The 7173-nt window shown below is 57.2% G+C and overlaps 1 long non-coding RNA gene across 1 annotated transcript; it reads right to left on the bottom strand.

Moving 5' to 3' along the window:
* Window positions 1-4910: 4910 nt before the first annotated feature.
* LOC112813569 (uncharacterized) lies at window positions 4911-7167 on the bottom strand. The gene is made up of 3 exons (XR_003205544.2): window positions 6915-7167; window positions 6281-6520; window positions 4911-6129 (listed from the first exon to the last, which is right to left on the bottom strand). It is a non-coding gene; the product is annotated as an uncharacterized lncRNA (long non-coding RNA).
* Window positions 7168-7173: the final 6 nt, after the last annotated feature.

Here is a 7173-nt window from a genome sequence, read left to right as displayed (position 1 = left end):
TTATTTATTTATTTATTTGAGAGAGAGAGAATGAGAGATAGAGAGCACGAGAGGGAAGAAGGGAAGAGGGTCAGAGTGAGAAGCAGACTCCCTGCTGAGCAGGGAGCCCGACGTGGGACTGGATCCCGGGACTCCAGGATCATGACCTGAGCCGAAGGCAGTCGCTTAACCAACTGAGAGAAACGTCCCATACACGCTCAGGGGCACTGGGACACATAGTGGGCCGGGCAAGGAGTGTGTGTGTGTGTGTGTGTGTGTGTGTGTGTGTGTGTGTGTGTTGGGGGGGTGCCGGAGGGGGGCAGGGTCACAATCTGGGCCCTGGGAGGGTGGAAGTGCCCAGGAGCGCACGGAGGCCAGGACTGGGAGGGGCTGGAGACGGAGCGACGGACCCCTTTGTCATCCCGGTGGGGCCGCCGCCCTCCCTCCCCCAACACTAGGCCCCTGGGGGCCCCAGTACACTGTCCCTGGCCGTTTAGGGGCCGGACACCCTCAGGACGGCGTGCGGGGGGGGGGGGGCCTGCGGGTAGCAGCGGGAGAGAAGCCCGACGGAGCCCCCCCGCCCCCGCCTCCCGGGGCCTGGACTCCATAGAGGCTCCTCCTTGACCTCTCCGCGGAGGAACGGGTAGACCGCCCCCCTCCCCAGGTCTCGGGGAACGGGGCCGCTGGCCCGGCCCGGGACCCGGAGGGGCGGAGGGTGGAGCCCAGGGACGGAGGGCGGTGTCGAGAGGGCCGGGGCGTCGTCTAGGCGTGTTGGGCCCCGCCCCGACCGCCCTCGGGTCCGTCTTCTCGCGTCCCTCAGCGCGCCCACCGGAAGCTCCGCCCCGCATGTGGCGGGGCACCGCCTTCCGGCCCCCTTCCGGCTAGCTTCGCCAATGACCAAGCTCGGCTCCTGCCGGGACCCGCCCCCGGGCCGCCTGAGCAAGCCCAGCCCCCGTGGCCTGACGGACACTTCCTCTGCCCAGTCAAAGCAAGCCGGTCGCCTGCGCGCCCCTCTGGGCTCAGCTCCCGCGGGCTTCTTCCCAGCCGCGGGGCTCTGGGAACTGCCGGGCGCCTAGACTGACGTCCCCGGCAGGGGGAGGAGAGTAGGGACTCTGTGCAGAGTCGCGCAGGTCGTCCTGCCTGTCCACGCCAAGCCCTGCTTGTGTGCTTTTGGTCTGAACTTGTCTCTTGAAGTAAAGAAACTCACGGGCAGTGACAGAGAGACGCCAGGGCGCCTGCCGCAGTTCCCCTAGGGTCAGCATGTTGCACGCCTAGTTCAACTGCACACCGGGAAATGGCATGGGTGCCATCCGAGAGCAGCTCCGTGGGAGTTGCATCCGTGCGCGCGCGCGCGCGCGCGCACAGCTCTGCAGTTTCATCACCCGTGTAGATTCACGTGACTCCCACGGGCATCCGTGTCCAGTTGGTTCCCTCACGAGGACCCCTCCTGTGGACCTGACATAACCACGGCCCCCTCCCATCTCCTCCCAACCCACGGCAACCAGTATTGTATTCTCGTCTAGAATTCTGGGTTATTGGAACCATGCAGTATGCGGAAGGTATCCGTAACCCGGGATGGGCTCCCCCCCCCACCCCTGCCCTCACATAATGCCCTTGCGATCCGTCCAGATCGCTCGCTGCATGTAGCCATGCTTCGTTCTTCCTTCGTGGTGCTAGCTACAGTCCTTGGTGTGGATCACCCGGTCGGCTCCAACATTCACCTCCTGAAGGACACCTTGCTTGTTCCCAATTTCAGGCTTCTACAAATACACCCGCTACGACCATTCATGTACAGGTGTTCGTGCGATCCAAAGTTTCTGTTTCTTTGGCATAAATGCCCGAGGGAGGGGCGCCTGGGTGGCTCAGTCGCTAGGCGTCCGTCTTCGGCTCGGGGGGTGGGGGGAGGGGGGGGTCGTGATCCCAGGGTCCTGGGAGCACGAGCCCCGTCGTATCGGGCTCCCTGCTTGGTGAGCCTGCTTCTCCCTCTCCCTCTGCCTGTTGCTCCCCCTGCTTGTGCTCTCTCTCTGTCAAATAAATAAATAAATAAGATTTTTTTAAAAATGAATAAATGCCCAAGGGTACAATTGCTGGGTCCGTGCAGATGGATGCTTAGCTTTAAAGATTTTATCTTTTCTTTTCTTTTTTTTTTTTTTAGATTTTATTTGCTTATTTGAGAGAGAGAGAGAGAGAGAGACACACACACACACACAGCGAGAGAGGGAACACAAGCAGCGGGGAGTGGGAGAGGGGGAGAAGCAGGCTTCTCGCGGAGCGGGGAGCCCGACGCTGGGCTCGATCCCAGGACCCTGGGATCGTGACCTGAGCCTGAGCCGGAGGGAGACGCTTAACGGCGGAGCCACCCAGGCGCCCCCAAAGATTTTATCTTTTGTAAGGAATCTCTACACCCAACGTGGGGCTCAGACTCACGATCCCGAGATCAAGAGTCCCATGCGCTCCCGACTGAGCCAGCCGGGCGCCCCTGGATGCTTTGCTCTAAAAGGAACTGCCAAATTGCCTTCCACCGCGGCTGTACCATTTTCCATTACCACCCTGCATATTTTTAGAGCACGTAATTGAAACTTTTTTACAAAGCAACATTATTTTAAGACACATTGTTAACAGTTGTTTCTCTCTTCTAACTATATTCTTCTAATGGAATCACCAACATAGTTATCCACAGTTTTTTTTTTTAATATTTTATTTATTTATTTCACAGAGAGAGACACAGCGAGAGAGGGAACACAAGCAGGGGGCGTGGGAGAGGGAGAAGCAGGCTTGCCGCCGAGCAGGGAGCCAGATGCGGGGCTTGATCCCAGGACCCCCGGGATCAGGACCTGAGCCGAAGGCAGCTGCCCAACTGACTGAGCCACCCAGGCGCCCCAGCTTGACACCCTATACATTTATTTTATTGTATTTATTTATTTTTCCACGTTTCATTGTGACTTTCTTTCCCTTAGCAATAGGTCTTTGAAAACCTCCCACGTCAGTAAACAAATGTCTAGCTCATTTCTTCTCTGGCTGCGTGGTGTACCGTCATTTACGTAACGAGTCCCCAACTGATGGTATTTGTACCTTTTCTCGCTCGCTCTCCGCCATTCACCTTGGCGCTGCAACTTCCCACCGTGAACGTGTGCCGATCTCCCTCTAGGATAACCACCTCTAAGTGGAATTGCCAGGTTCAAAACCTACGGGCATTTAAAATGTTGAGAGACACCAAGGAATTGCCTCCCCTAAAGAGGCACACTTGTCCTACACCAGGGCTGTTAGTTCTTTGTTATGTATGTTGCGAAGATCTTCCCTCAGTGTGTCTTTTTATTTTTTATGTTTTTATTTTTTTTAAAGATTTTATTTATTTATTTGAGAGAGAATGAGGGATAGAGAGCACGAGAGGGGGGAGGGTCAGAGGGAGAAGCCGACTCCCCGCCGAGCGGGGAGCCCGATGTGGGACTCGATCCCGGGACTCCGGGATCATGACCTGAGCCGAAGGCAGTCGCTTAACCAACTGAGCCACCCAGGCGCCCCCCCCCCCCAGTGTGTCTTTTGCCTTGAAAGACTAGGCTTGTTGGTTTGGGCCGTCAAGAAGCTGCAGACTTTTTTTCAGATTTTATTTTTTAAGTGATCTCTACACCCAACTCGGGGCTCGAACTTACAACCCCGAGATCAAGAGCCGCATGCTCTACCGACGGGGCCGGCCAGGCGCCCAGAAGTTAGACCTTTTGAGATAACCAAGTGTATTAAATTCTCAACTGATGATTTCTGGGTCGCGTATCTTGGGCACAAAGGCCTCCTCCCATGTGTGAGGACTGTGAGGAGACTCGGGACGGAATTTACGAGTCCCTGTTGCCAACTCCTCCGTGACCCAGGCTGGCAGGTTGACCCGCTGGTCCAATCCCTGTGGCCCTGGACTGTTGGCCACAGGCTCCAGTGCTGCCTGGCTAGGTCCGGGCGGGGGTGGGGGTGTAGGGGTGGGGGTGGGGGCTGGGGGCGGTGCCACCCTGACACCCAGCTGCTGCCGTCCAGGGATGCCAGTCCAGTCTGAGAGAAAGGCAAGGAAATATGTAATGAGAAAAGGTTAGTTACGCTGTTTAAATGCATAGGTGGCCCGCAGGTAAGCAAGAGACACCCCTGAGGAAGCGGAGCAAATGAAAACAGAGGAGGGAGGGCGCCTGGGTGGCTCAGTCGTTAAGCGTCTGCCTTCGGCTCAGGTCCTGATCCCAGGGTCCTGGGATGGAGCCCCACATCGGGCTCCCCGCTCGGCGGCAAGCCTGCTTCTCCCTCTCCCACTCCCCCTGCTTGTGTTCCTGCTCTCGCTGTCTCTCTCTCTGTCGAATAAATAAATAAAATCTTAAAAAAAAAAAAAAAGGAAAGGAAAGAAAACAGAGGAGGGAGCAGGGATGCGGCTGGGGCTGTGTGGAGGGGCTGCCGGGTTGGGTTTCCGCGGTGCTAGGAGTAAGGGCTTTCAGAAGGTGAGAGAGCAGAACTGAGATCCCGCCTGAAATCAGTGTTCTTGGGGCGCCTGGGTGGCTCAGTCGGTTGGGTGCCCGCCTTTGGCTCGGGTCATGATCCCGGAGTCCGGGGGTCGAGGCTCCCGTGGGGCTCCCTGCTCGGCGGGGAATCTGCTTCTCCCTCGGCCGTCCCCCACCCCACCCCCACCCCCCGCTTGTGCTCTCTGGCTCTATCTCTCTGTCAAATAAATAAAATAAAAATCTTTAAAATAAATAAATAAATAAAACCAGTGTTCGTGAAGGGCGACCTCGGCGGGCCCAAGGAAGGACAGGGCTATAAAACGAAGTGGGTCTGGGTGAGCGGGGGAGGAACCCTCCCACGCCAGTCCTAGTACCCACGAACGGGGGTGCCTTCCCCTGGCTGGCTGCAAGCTGAGGGGCTTCAGTGAACCCCTGGCTGAGAGAGGAACTGCCCCCCCCACACACACACCCACCCACCCCCCGTCGCGGTAGTCCTGCTGGGCTCCTGGCAGAGCAAACCCACCCTCCCTGGAAGAGGATATACCTCACCCCGGGCTTCCCTCGCCCAGGACTCCCCGGGGGGCCCAGCTGAAGATGGGTCAGTGAAGACACTGCCCACCCTCCTGGGCAACCTGCAGGTCTGTCAAAGACAGGACTGGCCCTACCGACATTCCCAGGGTGTGACTCTCAGAGGCCAGAGAACGTAATTTTGGTAATGGCTGTGAGTGTTTGCTGTGGGCCTAGGCTCCGCCCGTCCCATCTTCCCGGCAGCCCTAGGAGGCTGTTAGCTGGTGTTAGCCCCATTGTCCGGGTGAGGAAATGAGGAAAACAGCACAAATGGGTTGAGCGGCTTCTTCTGAATCACTTGCTAGCAGGTGGCCGAGGCAGGGTGCGGATCAAGGACGTTGGGCTTCGAGCCTGACCCCCTTTTGTGGGCTGTGCTCTACAGTCTGGCTCGCTCCCTCATTTGGAGATTCCTGGGGCACGTGGGGCACATCAGTATGTCCTGAAGGCATGAGAGGTGAGCCCAGCTGAATCTCCCCCTGGCGGGCCTTGGGTCAGCACACCAAAAATGGAGGAGGGTGAGAAAGAGAACCACTTTCTGTTCTTGCGCTTCATCGTGGGCGCGGGGGGGGGGGGGGGGGGGGGGGGGAACTTCGAAACAGGGACTGGCATTACCTTTGAATTCTCATGGGATCAGAGGGCGGCGCTCACGGATATTTACATATCGTTTGCATTACTGTGATGGAAAGCTACCCCGACCTCCCCAAATCTTTGATAGCCTCTGAGAGACAACAACATAAAGACACAGGAGAAGCATTCGAGTCCCAGACCAGGATGGAGTCCCGCATGGGCTCCTGGCTCAGCGGGGTGTCTGCTTCTCCCGCTGACCCTTCCCTCTCTCGTGCTTTCTCTCCCTCTCTCAAATAAATCAATACAACCTTTATATAATAATAATTAATAATAAAATAGAAACAAGAAAAGCGTCCAGGCAGATTTGGAAACAGAACTTTAGAAGTAGGGGCGCCTGGGTGGCTCAGTCGTTAAGCGTCTGCCTTCGGCTCAGGTCGTGATCCCGGGGTCCTGGGATCGAGCCCCGCATCGGGCTCCCTGCTCGGCAGGAAGCCTGCTCCTCCCTTTCCCACTCCCCCTGCTTGTGTTCCCTCTCTCGCTGTGTCTCTCTCTGTCAAAAACAAAACAAAACAAAACAAAAAACCTTTAGAAGCAAAAAAACACCGTCATTGAAATAAAAATCCCAACAGATGGATGAAATCACAGATAGGTGCCGCTGAAGAAAGGATTAGTGACCTGGAAGGTGGTGCCTCCGAACTTACCTCCTGCCCTGTTTCCCCTCCCGGTGGATAACGTGGTTTTCTCCTTCCCTGAGTAATTGCCGCAGCCCCTCCTCAGAGGTCCAGGCTCTGGCTCTTCAAGGCCCCCTCATCCTGGCTTCTAGGCTCCTGGTGACACCAACCTGTTCCCCTTGCTCTAGAGGCGGCAGGTTCCTCCCGTATTATCTCCGTGACTCCAGTCGTCGGATCCCTGAGTGGCCGACTGCTCATATTCAATCCCCTCTGTTGAGAAACTTTGTTTCTTGTATCCCGACTCGTGCCCGACGGACACAGGATCGGAACTGGGAGTGGTCCCAGAAGATGGACCCACAAAGATGGAGTGTGGGGACGGGTCCGGTCATGCCCTTGGGCTGGAGTGCGGGGCTCGGCTCCTCGCCAACGCGCAGAGGGACGTGAGGCGCCCGTGGCCGGCGGGGACCTCGTAATTCGTCAGGCCCTCACCCGCGGTTAACCGGGACGAAGGGCCCAACCGCAGTAAGCACCCCGGGGAGCCGGAGCGGCCGCTGCCCTGGACCGTCATGGCGCTAAGGACGGCTGTAAAGACTGTGGTGTGGGGCGATTTCCGAGTGCACCTGAGAGTGCACAGAGAAAACCAGGACAAGTTCAGGTTCCTTACCTCTCAGCTCAAGCCACCGTATGACAACCAGAGAACTTCCACGACGGCCCTAAAAATTCGCTCACTTCCTCCACCTGCAAGGGTTGACAGGGCTCAAAAGCAAACACAGCGTTTAGCTGTGCGGGTTACAGAATCCCCAAAGTCAGCTGAATTCCCAGCCTGTGTTTCTCATGTCAAAGGCAGGGCGGTGGTTGGAGGAGTGGGACCCTGAAGCCTGGCCTTGGGACATCTGGTTGGCCTCAGTTGAAGCTGAGAATGG

Source organism: Callorhinus ursinus, unplaced genomic scaffold (genome assembly GCF_003265705.2).
Source record: "Callorhinus ursinus isolate GAN/ISIS: 27379988/994484 unplaced genomic scaffold, GSC_fseal_2.0 scaffold1141, whole genome shotgun sequence".
NCBI lineage: Eukaryota > Metazoa > Chordata > Mammalia > Carnivora > Otariidae > Callorhinus > Callorhinus ursinus.
Note: the sequence above shows the minus strand (reverse complement) of the source record. Positions and strands in the feature narration are given on the sequence as shown.